This window comes from Myodes glareolus, chromosome 7 (genome assembly GCF_982192425.1).
Source record: "Myodes glareolus chromosome 7, mMyoGla1.1, whole genome shotgun sequence".
Lineage (NCBI taxonomy): Eukaryota > Metazoa > Chordata > Mammalia > Rodentia > Cricetidae > Myodes > Myodes glareolus.
Window position 1 is genome coordinate 72,800,826 of NC_142032.1, and position 12,697 is coordinate 72,813,522.

The following is a 12,697-nucleotide window of genomic DNA, read 5'->3' on the forward strand; positions in this document are numbered from 1 at the left end:
TAGTGCCTCCACATCCTTTCTGGTTTTGAACCTGAACTCTAGGCTGGGAAACAGGAGTATACTTCTGCCAAATATATATATGTCTTGTTCATACGCCAGAACTCATCAGGGTGGGTGGTACCCAGTCCTGCACCTTTTCTTATATTAGGAGCGCCCCTCTATTTCCCCTGAGATGGGGGTCTCACCATGTAACTCTGGCTGGCCCAGAGCTCACTCATGAAATAGACCAGGCTGGTCTCAGATTCAAAGAAATATGCCTACCTCTGCCTCCCAAGGACTGGGAGTAAAGAAGTGTACTAACGTGTCTGGCAGAAGCCAATTCTTAAATCAGGAAATAGCAACCTAACGAAGATTCAGCAACAAAGGCATTTAAGAAATATAGCTTTTAAAATTGACTATTTAATTTTTATTAGATTTAATTATTTTATTTTATGATTATTTTGCTTGCATGTATGCCAATGCACCATGTGTGACCCTGGTGCCTGAGGAGGTCAGAAGATGGCATCAGATCCACTGGGACTGGAGTTACGGACAGCTTTAAGCAACAATGTGGTGCTAGGAATTGAACCTGGGTCATCTGCAAAGGCAATAAGTGCTGTTAGCCACTGAACCATCTCTCCATTCCCTAATTAATAAGTAAGTAAATTAATTAACCTTTTAGAAAAGGAGAAAGTCTACTTATTTGTCTCCAAAACACCAAGGTACATTGGTAATAAAAGACTCACCAGCAATGACTTAAAAAAAAAAAAGACAGAAGTTTTAGGTTCACAACAAACTTGGAAGGCAGAATAAAGATGTCACACACACCTTATATGCAGAGTCTTCCCCTCTACCGTTTCCAACACCCACCAGACCGATGAGCCTCCACGGCTACCTCCTTTACCTCTGAAGTTCATAGGTCACATTAGTGTCGACGCTTGGTGGTGAATGTCCTGTGGGCTTGGACAAATGAATTATTCATCATGACGGCATTTCACAAGACAGTTTATTCTGTGTTCTTCCTGCCCGTCCTTCTCCCCGCTTATCTCTCGGAAACCACTGATGACTTCCACACCTTCATAATTCTGCCTTTTCCAGAACATCATCGAGACAAATGCCAACCCTATGCTGCCTTCCAACAGCTCCTTCCACATGGTGCTCTGCATTTGTTTTGCTTTATTATGTCTTTTCATGGCTTGATAGGTCATTTCATTTTTTTAAATTTTAAGTATTTCTTTTATTCATCTTGGAAAATAAGTACAAATCCCTGGGCATTGGTGGTGGAGGATGACAACTGAGAACGGGCACGAAGGAGAAGGGAGAGGGCACAAGGGCAAACATCACAATGATTGCATCAGGTCCCCACACAGGAAGGAAGAGGGGATGGGTTCACCTGAGAGCTCACATCCAAAGGGCACCATGGTGAGGAGGCCTAAGATGTAAGCTGCCACCAGCTTTTGTCCCAGGGACACATGTAAGACTTGAAGCAGCTGGCTGCCACGTTTACCCTGCAGTACCAGCAGTAGGAAGGCCTCAGGGACCATGATAGTTAGCAAAAAGAACAGGAAGGAGATGGCGGCTAGCTGTAGGAAGCCACTCTTGGAAGTGTCTGGCTGGGATTGGTCATGTCCTCACTGCAGGCCCTGGGTTGGCATCAGAATGTCTCTGAAGCTCAAAGGGATCCAAAGAACAGAGGTGATGTCTTTTTGTCTGACCACTCATCCCTGTCCCGCGTCCTCAGACGGTTTAATGCGGAGTTGGTTCTGGACATCATAGTGATTGCAGATGGGGTGGGGTGGGATGGGGGGGGACAATTCTGTATTCTGTCAATTATGTTTTAACTAAACACTGATTGGCCAGTAACCAGGCAGGAAGTAGAGGCGGGACAACCAGACAGGAAGTAGAGGTGGGCAATGAGAACAGGAGAATTCTGGGAAGGAGGAAACCCATTTCCTCCCCAGTCCTGTCCAGACACAGAAGAAGGAAGATGTGACCTGCCACGCTGAAAAAGGTACCGAGCCATGTGGCTAACATATACTAGAATAATGGGCTAATGTAAGTTATAAGAGCTAATATGAAGCCTGAGCTAATGGGCCAATCAGTTTACAACTAAAGTAGACTTCTGTGTGATTCTTTGGGACTTAATGACTATGAGAACCTGGCAGGACAGAAACCCCAACAATGGGGGGGGTGCACATGTCAAACCACAGTGTCACTGCAAGACTGAGGTGTCACGTGCCCTTCTGCATCAAATGCAGTACATTTGCCAGGTGCCGTACACAGGACTTGGAAGTGAAGCACAGCTCTTTTGGGGTTGTAGAGGGTCAGAAGCTGCTGGGGACCACTCCCTCATTATGTCCTGAGTACTAGGTCTGGGGAAAGTTCAGCATCAGGACAATAGGTCCTGAGGAAGGAAGGGTACCCCACAGCCCACGCAGGCTCTGGATTTTAGGACACTAGTGGGTGGAGCTCAGGAGGACAAGAGAGCCTTGGTATCTAATGCTCATCAGTTTCCTTCAGCCAGCTGGTGGCCAGGTCAAGAGCGCCATCATCCAGAGACAATTTCTTTTAAGTGTGGAACGATTCTCCACTCCGGTTAGGTTATCACTTATTTACCAATCGACTTACTGACAGGTATCTTGGTTGCTTCCTCCAGACTTTGGCAATTGTGAACAGAGCCACTACAAACGTCCATTTGCAGGTGTTTTTGCGGTGTGGCCAAACTCAGGGGCTTTTCAGCTCCATTGGGTAAATATTAGGAAGGGTATTGTAATGTGCTTGGTAATGGCATGTTTTATTCTCTAATCTGTCATCCAATGTGGCTGAGTTGCTTTACATTTCCACAGCGAAGAACAAGAGCTCCAGGGGCTTCCCATTTGCGGCAGGTCCAGGCATGGAGAACGCTGGGATTTTGCCACTGTAGCGAGCATGATGGTGATGACTTCCATACCCCTGGCAGCTCCCATCTGCCCTGTGGCCGTCTGTGATTCTCCTGTGGTGAGGATTCTGTCACGGTTTGGGCCCATGTTTTATTTTTCCTATTTAAGAATGTGTGTATGCATATCTGTGCATGTGTGTCCTGTGTATGCAGGTGTCTAGAGGCCAGAAGAGAGCATTAGAACCTCTAGAGCTGGGGGTTGTGAGCCGCTCAATAGTGGGTTCTGGGAACTGAACTCAGGTCCTCCATAAGAACAATCACTCTTAATCATTAAGCCATCTCTCCAAGCTCTGGGACCAATTTTTGATTTGGTTCTTGTGGTAGTTTGAATATAATTGGCCCCTATAATCTCACAGGAAATGACACTGTTAAGAGGTGTGGCTTTGTTGCAGTGGGTGTGGTCTTGTTGGAGGAAGTATGTCACTGTGGGGTGGGCTTTGAGGTTTCCTATGCTCAGGATGCTGCCCAGTGTCTTAGTCAACTTCCTCTTGCCTGCAAGATGTAGGACTCTACATCTACCACCATGATGATAATGAACTGAACCTCTGAAACTGCAAGTGAGCCATGCCAATTGAATGCTTTACTTTATAAGAGTTAATGTGGTCATGGTGTCTCTTCACAACCCTAACTAAAACAAAAGTTGGTACCAGGGACTGGGGTGCTGCTGTGACCAAGTTGCCCGACCATGTTTTAGTTTGTTGTAATGTAGTTTTGGGGAGCTTGGGTTAGGAAAGCAATGGAATGCTTTAAGTGCTGCCTAATGGGACAATTCTAATAGGAGCATGGAAGCCAGTGGTGCTGAATGAGATTTGATGAACTGTGGGGATCAAGAGGTCTCGGGAGAAGAGTGTTGGTATGTGAGTCAGAGACTGATCTTGTGATATTTTGGTGAGGGAGGTGGCTGCTTTTTGCCCTTGTCCAAAGAGTCTGCCTGAGGTTAAAGTGAAGAGTTTTGAATTAGTTCCATTGGCAAAGGAAATTTCAAAATAGCCTAGTACAGACTCTGTTTTGTGGTTACCAGTGTTAACTCTGACAGAGATTTCTAATGAAAAGGAGCAAGCTCACCAAGAAAAATTATTTGGGGAGTAAAAGAGCATCAGAAAGTGGAATGGAGCTAAGTCCTGTGTTCAAGGAGATAAACAGGTTAACAAATGGAATAAAGGGAGTGATGACCTCAGATCAAGATCGCACCCAACTAAGTTTCCAACTTGTGGAGAGGAGCTAAAGAAAAGCTTGGAACCTGGTGTGGTGATGCAGGCCTTTAATCCCAGCACTCACAATGCCTAGCTGGTGGATCTCTGAGTTTGAGGCCAGCCTGATCTATAGACCAAGTTCAAGGACCACCAAGCTTAGGCGGTAAAGGTAACAAAAACCAGAAATCTGGTGAAGATGTACTTGAAACAGCGGGCCATGTCCCAGCCCCAGCAGGCAGCAGAATTTGGCAGCTTCAGCCACGTGGTTCTGGAGTTAAGGGTAGAAGAAAGGGGCTATGGAATTTGTCCCTAGAAAGGCTGCTGAGGCCAAAGCATGTGTCAAGGGGTGTCCCCGAATGGAGGCCTAGAGGAGAAGCCATTGTGTAAAGCTGTGACGGTGAAGCCTGGATTGCCGTAGAGAATCCAAGATGTTCAAGAAGCCAGAGTGTGGGACATCTGCTGAGGAGAGCTGCTAGCAGGGAGTGGAACCAGCCCAAGAGAAGGAAGTATGTTGCAGTCAACAAAGCTGAACAGAGATCTGAAGAGCATTTTGACCTCAGACATGGCGATGCAGAGTTTGGAGTTTGTCCTGCTGGTTTTCAGTCTTGCTTTGAACCAGTATTCCCTTGCTATTCCCCCTCCCTTGCATTTTGGAATGGTAATGTATATACTGTGCCATTATATGTTGGAAGTATGTGATCTGCTTTTCAACTTTGATTTTTACAGATGATTAAAATTACAGGATTGCAAGAATCTCAGGAGAGATTTTGACCTTTGGACTTTAAAATGTTGTTGAGACTGTGAAAGACTATGGGCACTTTTGAAGTTGGACTAAATCAATTTTGCATTATGATAATGTTACAAGCCTATAAGGACCAGGGCAAGGGATGTAGTAGTTTGAATATAATTGCCCCCCTAATCTCATAGGGAATGGCACTATTAGGAGGTATTGCTTTGTTGGAGTGGTATGGCCTTATTGGAGGAAGTGTGTCAGTATGGGGTAAGTTTTTGAGGTTTCCTATGTGTCCAGTGTAAACTTCCTGTTGCCTACAAGTTGTAGGACTCAGCTATTACACCAGTACCACATCTGCTTGCACGTCACCATGTTCATAATGGGCTGAACCTCTGAAACCATAAGCCACCCTAACTAAACGCTTTACTTTATGAGTTGCTGGGGTCATGGGATCTCTTCACAGCAATGAAAATCCCTTACTAAGATAGTTATTTTCCTATTGTTGAGTATTACTTTGTGTACTATGGATAAAGATCTGAGAAAACATCTCTTGGTTTGCTGGTTTAGTCTCTCAATTACATCTGCAGAGCAGAGAGTTCATTTCTATGATGTCCATCTTATCGAGTCTTTCACAGGTCACAAGCTACTCAGATTTCTAGAACTATGACAGTATTTGAGATGTGAATGTTTAGGGACAGTTCATTTGGATGTGCGTTTCAGAGGTTTCAGCCCACTTCTGTTTCCCCTGCAGCTTTTGAATTTGGGGAAAGGCAACACAGTGTGGTGGTGGGTGCGTGGCCAAGCAAAGCTGTTCATCTGATTTCTCCTGGTGGGTCCGGGGACAGAAAAAGAAAGCAACTGGGGTTCTCCTTTAAGGGGATATTACTAATGAACCAAAGACCTTCTACTAGGACCTACCTCCATGTTTCCACAAATTCCTAAGAGCACTATGTGGGAACAAGAATTTAACAATAGACTTGAGGGGACACTTAAGATCCAGACATGCAGGTCAAGTCTTGCGTGAGTCACATTGAGCAGGTCAGTGAAATGGCCTACTGGGTAAAGGTGCTTGACTTCAGGTCCAACAGCCTGGCTTCAAGCTCTGGGACCCACATGGTGAGGAAGAGAACCTGACTCTTGAAAGTTGTCCTTTGACCTTCACATGTATTCCATGGCATGCATGTGTGTGTGTACATCATACATACTTAAATAATAAGTAAATGAAAAAGTTATTGGCAAAAACTTTTTTTTTTAGATAATCTAAAAAATTAGATTATCTAGATTTCACCACAAGAGGGGATCAGATCTCTTTGTAGATGGTTGTGAACCATCATGTGGTTGCTGGGAATTGAACTCATAACCTCTGGAAGAGCAGTCCATGCTCTTAACCTCTGAGCCATCTCTCCAGCCCCCTTGTTTTTTACTGCATGTGAATGTCTGGTTGTTGTAGTCCAGCTGGTGAGGCTATCTTTGACTTGCTTTACTGACTTTGCTCCTTCATTATTGTTCATTTTCTACACTTATTTGTGTCTGTTTCTGGGCTCTGAATTTTGTTCTATGTGCCTGTTCTTTGACCAATACTGTGTTATCCTGATCACCGTAACGTCACAGTTGAGTCCAGAGGTTGGGCAGTGTCTGTTCTTCAGCACTGTTCGGTCCCTTCAGTACTGTTGTGTTTAGTCTAGTTATCTTACTTCTCTCATATACACTGTAGGATTCACTTGTTAATATCTACAAAATAGCTTTCTGGACAATTGGAAATGGCTTGTATTGAATCTATAGTTACAGTAATTTGGATTACAGTGATATAGTTACAGTAATTACAGTAAATTACAAGAACTAATATCTTGATAAGCCCGAGTTTCCATGAACATACAATATATCTGTTTAATTCACGTTTTTTGATTATCCATGTTTTGTAGTTTTTCTCAACTAGATCTAGTGCATATTTTGTTAGATTTGTATCTGTTTCATTTTGAGGGGTATTAATATAAATAGCATTATTTTTTATTAATATCAAATCCCATTTGCCCCTTGGTGGTTTACAAGAGACTGGCCTATGTATGTCTCTCTTAGGGTCCTCATTGCTGTCTAGGTTCTCTGGGATTATGATTTGTAGGCCGATTTTCTGTTTAAAAATCAGTACATGTGATAACTGTTTTTCTGGGTCTGGGTTACCTCACTCAAAATGATGTTTTTTAGCTCCATCCATTTGCCTGAAAATTTCAAGATGTCATTTTTTTTCTGCTGTGTAGTACTCTATTGTGTAAATGTACCACATTTTCTTTATCCATTCTTCAGTCGAGGGGCATTTAGGTTATTTCCAGGTTCTGGCTATGACAAACAATGCTGCTACGAACATAGTTGAGCACATGTCCTTGTGGCATGCTTGAGCATCCTTTGGATATATACCCAAAAGTGGTATTGCTGGGTCTTGAGGAAGGTTGCTTCCTAATTTTCTGAGAAATTGCCACACTGACATCTAAAGGGGCTGTAGCAGCTTGCATCACCCACAAACTCCATCCCCAACACTGGTGGTGACTCTCAGAAGCTGCATCTCTAGAGTTCCCTAACTTGATAAATCAGTGAGTTCACTGGGGCCTGGGAACTGAAATCCCTAAAATAACGAGTACTCTTAACCAAATCTTCTCTCAGATCCATTCTTTTTCTTATTGAGATTGTAATTTGAACACTTTCCTCCCTCCAAACTCTCCCATCTACCCTTCTTCCTCTCTTCAAATTCATAGTCTCCTTTAAAAAATATTATTGAATGCATATGTGTATGCTTATATACATATATATATATTCCTGAATATAACCTGCTCTGTCCATATAATGCTGTTTTCAGGGCTGTTTGGTACCAGACAACTAATTGGTGTGCTCTTCCCTAACGAAAGTCACCTCTCCCATGTCCCCAGTCACCTATAGTTTTGTGGAGGGTGGAGGCCTTATGGGATAGTGTCTGTCCAGGTTGGCGTCTTCTCTGTTGTCATCCTTTTTATCTTACATTTGGGTTGTCATGTTGATGAGGCTTTATGGGCGTAGCTTTTGATATTACTAAGAGAGAGCAAATTCCTTGATGCTCTGGCTCCTGCCATCTTTCCACTCCCTCTTCGGCAATGTTCCCAAAGTCTTAGGAGTGAAAGTGTTTTGTTGATCTACCCACTGGGGCTGTGCTACACAGCTCTGCACTTTTATCAGCTGGGGTTTCCTCTGGGCGTCTCTGTTGCACAGCTTGTTTGATGAGGGGCGAAGACTACACTTATCTGCAGGTATAAGGGTAAATGTTTACAGATTATTGTTAGAATGGCGGTTTAATAAATTAGTGGTCATAGACTGTCCTCCAATAACCATGACCTTCACTAGCACTGAGTAGTTAGCTGGGTTTCTGGTACCGGGAATGGTATCCCTCTTATTGATTAGTTTTAACTCCAGTGAGAGAGCCACTGGTTACCTCCAAGGCATGTGTGGCATTACTGCACCCTTGGGGTTATCATACCATGCTGGTGTTGTTGTGGATCACAGTTGTCAAAAACCTTTGGAAACTCGCATGATGTCTTCTTGTCCCATGAAAGCTAGTCCTCAGGGGAGGGAACACTGAGATCAGTTCCAGCTCAGGGATCTCTGGGCCCTGTTCCTAAAGTCCATGGTGTCTTCAGCAATAGGGATTTACCTTCTACCTCTGCAGGGTAACCAAGGCCACAGCAATAGGCTGTATGCTTTGGGAGTCTCTTGGACAGCCCTGGTCAACAACTCAAAGGAGGGCTTCTCGTTTCTGATAATGGGGTTTTTGTTAGGCGGTTTTTGGCTCTTGGAGAGAATACCATCAGCCCAGATAAGAAATGTTCATTAAAATTATACATGGAGTCATGTGTAATAGAGTTTTCTGTAAATATTAATAGTATGGTCCCTTGTGGTCCCTTCACCTGCCCCTCCTTTATTTCCATCGTCTACCCTTCCCTAAGGAATCCTTTCTTTCCCCATCTGCCCCTTCAGATCACTTGTATTCAGTGATTCCCCTTTTCCCTCCTCCACCTTCTTCTTTATTACCTTCCTCTCCTCCTTAGGGAGTTCTCCCTTTTCCTATTTCATTGCTCAGATCACTTGTTCCCTGCTATTCCCCTTTCTGTTGTTCCCCAGGCCTCTTATTCTGACAATGGTCCCATTTTCCTTTTCTGATTTCTGTAGTTACTACAGGCTATGCATTCACTTATGAAGATTTGGATCTAGGAGCCTCCAATGAGAGAGAAGATGTGATGTTTGTCTTTCCGGGTTGCCTCTCTAGTCCCACTTTAAAAAAGTGATTGAAAGGCAAAATTTGAGCTTGTTGGTCCCAAGAATCTGACAGCTGTCTGGGATATTTTCTGAATGAATCTTATACACATTTTTCCAAGTTTAACTCAAATATTCTCGATGTGATAACTGTCCTTAGACCTGTGGAAGAGAGTTCAGGTCTTAGGCTGCCTCAGACCAGAAACAAACACATAATAATTCTATTCGCTGGGCGTCACTGCTTCATGCCAGCACATCATGACCTAAATATCATTCTCCCAACTAACACCTTTCAAGTCGCCAGAGCTCCCCCATCTGCCTTGTCACCAAAGACTGACACAAAAGGGGGCTGCATCCAAACACAGAGAACACCAGGAAAAGTCGGGATCGAAGAAACTACACCAGAGGATGGGGAGATTTTCTCTGCTAGAAGACGAATTACAAACCCGTGGAGCCCTTGCTCTTGGATGTCGAGAGTGTAACAGATTCTTGTGTAACCAGTGATTATTCCCCATGGCACTGAGCTGATCTGGCCCGGCTGCTCTTTGTGTTTGCTGGGCAGCTTCAGAGCCTTACAGGAACTGACAAGGCTTTGGAGCGGTTCCATAAGAGGGCTGAGCCATAGCTTGCAGTATTCATAGTTTGTACCACTCTCTCTTAAATTTGAGTAACTGTAGAGGCCTAGTGCTAACACTCACAGAATGAATTCTGTACATTCACTTATGGACACTGAGTGCCAAGTCTGTGAACAGTTCTCTCTCTCTCTCTCTCTCTCTCTGTGTGTCTCTCTCTCATCATAAAAAGGCAACATTTAGTTAAAATTTCAAAAGTGACATGTAAAGATTTAGCTTTGTGTAAATAATTTATAACTTTAAATGCTCTAGAAGAAAAACTAACACTTTTTATTATTTAAAATTTGGTGTGTATTTTTGTGCTTGAGTGCATGTACAGTGTATCATATATATGCAGGGGCCTGAAGAGGTCAGAAGAGGACATGGGATTTTCCGAAGCTGGTATTAGGGGGGTTGTTAAGCTGTCCTGATGCACATGTTAGAAACCAGACCCTGGCTCTCTGCTAGGGCAGCAGATGCTCATAACTGCTGAGCCTCCAGCTCCAGCCCCCAACTACATTTTAAATTACATTTAAAAATAATTCCTGTACCACGGGCGCATGGAATGATTATATTACAAATAAAGAATGTAGCAGTAGAACTCTGTCTACAAAAGCTAGAAAGAACAAGCTCATTGATAGGACTTATAGTCATTTACTAGCTCTAGTCCAGAGTGCAAACCCTCAGAGGGTACCCGCAGAGAGAGAGGAGGCCTCTGGTGTCCTCTGCGGAAATGACCAGGTGACCCTAACTGAGGTCCTAAGATGGTACAGGAATTGGACACCAAAATTTTTTAGAAGCCAAGTGAATAGGACAATGGCTGAGGAGTAAGAGGTGGCTCTCGAGAGAAATGACATAAAAGCCTCAAACCAAGGAACCAATTAACCCTGAACACAAGTGCACTGCCTGCTCCTGTTGAACCCCGCTGGACATGAACAAGGAAGCATGAGGGCTGCCTGTCAAGAGCTATTCGGGATGCCAGCAGGATGTTCTGCCCTTTGTACAAAGCTTTCCTGGAAGGGAGCAGCAGGATGCTGCGGGGGTTCATCCAGACTCAGCCCCTTCATCCCCTATACCACTAGCCAGAGATGCTGGGGCCAGTTTGTTCTGAAATGTTTGTCCTTCTGGAGATTGTTCTGACTGCTGAGGCCCAGTAGAAATTTCATACTCAAACGAAAAGAAAGGAAAAGAAAAATCAGCAGGAACAAGGTAAACATCCCTTAACTTAGGGTCAACCAAGTTAGGAAGCGTTCTAACTCAGACACACCATGCCCACACCTAAGTGACTTCTGAGAACATAGAAGCAAACAATCTAAGTCCTCTTAACATAGAGTTCAAAACATAAAGCTCATGCCTTTTTTTTTAACCTTTCCCCCTTTTCTTTTTCTTCAGACTGCCTTGGAACTTGCTTTGTAGTTCAGGCTGGCCCATAATCTTCCCACCTCTACCTTCCCAGCAGGATTTCAGGCATGCGCCAATACACCTGGCTATATCTGGGCAACCTTTCACATTAATACACTTCAACCTGAGCAATTCCCAGGACTTCCTGCCCAGTAAAACACATTTGAAAATGAGCATTATCCATCAATAAGCATATTTTTAGCTTTTGTGCACTTAGGGAAAGCCATTGGCTGGGAAAGATAGAGTATTGCTCCATATAGGAGTTGTAGATTGATCGCACTGGGGCTGACCACTAGGCTGGATGAACGCCGTGACTCCTAGCAAAAACCCTCACCATCTGCCGCTACTTTATTGTTAGTCTGCATCTCCAAAGGGGGAAACGAATCTAAGAGAAACGGCTGGATTTTAAAACCTGAAGTTGCGGCAACACATCCTAGAAGTCCCTTCCTCGCAGTTCTCTTGATAAGAGGGGACCGTCCAGCACAGCAAGCCCACAAAGTCTCCCATCTGGGAATAGGAGTATGGTAAGTGGATGACCCCTGACTGCTTGCACAGACCTTGGAAAATGGCAGGCATTCAGCTTCCCAGAGGCCCTTGGGGCAGAAGTGAGGCATCTGTGTTGAACCTCGAGAAGATGTAGAGAAGGCGTTGCCTGCTCCCCTTTCTGTTCCTCAGGCAGGCCTGGTTTCGGGGAGCCCTAGGACTTACTGAGTGAGTCTTGCTGGATGATAGTGGAACAGAAATGGAAAAGGTGTCTTTGGGATTTGAGACCCCTTCTCAAGCTTTAGTGTGTTGGAGTTCCCAGGAAGGCTTCAAAGCAGACAGATTCCCAGGCTCTGGGCCAACAAGAGGACTCACGGCTCTAGAATGAGTCTTCTTTTCTGTTTTTTGTTTTTTGAGACAGGGTTTCTCTGTAGCTTTGGAGCCTGCCCTGGAACTAGCTCTCGTAGACCAGGCTGGCCTCAAATTCACAGAGATCCACCTAGCTTTGCCTCCCAAGAGCTGGGATTAAAGGTGTGAGCCACCACCGTCTGACTTGGAATGAGCCTTTTAAAAGAAGCATTCTTGGTCCTTCCACTCTTGCTAAAGGCTTTGCGAGACTCTCCACTGTACTGCGGATAGACTACCAGGTCTTCCACCTCAAGCCTTCTCCTGCCCTGCAACCCAAATTTCCAAAGCCTGCTGGACCTCCTGCAGGGTGATCAGGAGAGACTGGGAGTACCATTCCGCAGCCCACACTTCTAAGACACTTGTCACTGATCTAAAGCACAGTGCAGGCTGTTGTAGAGAAAATGGGGCACAAGGACAGCAGCAGGATAAAAGTGGTCACTTAAGGGAGGAGAAGCCAGTCAAGAGGAGGAGGTCTCAGGCACAGAGCGAGGCTTCAGGAAAAGCCATCTGAAACCACAGTAGTTGGGATAGACAGAGCGAGCTACCGATTGAGGGTAAAAGGAGGACTTCTGAGTTTAAACCCACCTATAAAAGTGAAGCCAGACAAACAGGGATTGAGGAATAAGGAGCAGGCTATACGGATGAGGACCTACCATGGCAACCATGGTCCACTTCCAGG

At 44.6% G+C, this 12,697-nt stretch overlaps 1 pseudogene; it reads right to left on the reverse strand.

Moving 5' to 3' along the window:
* Positions 1–1,319: 1,319 nt before the first annotated feature.
* Positions 1,320–3,005, reverse strand: LOC125413696 (motile sperm domain-containing protein 3 pseudogene; annotated as a pseudogene).
* Between the last annotated feature and the right edge of the window lie 9,692 nt (positions 3,006–12,697).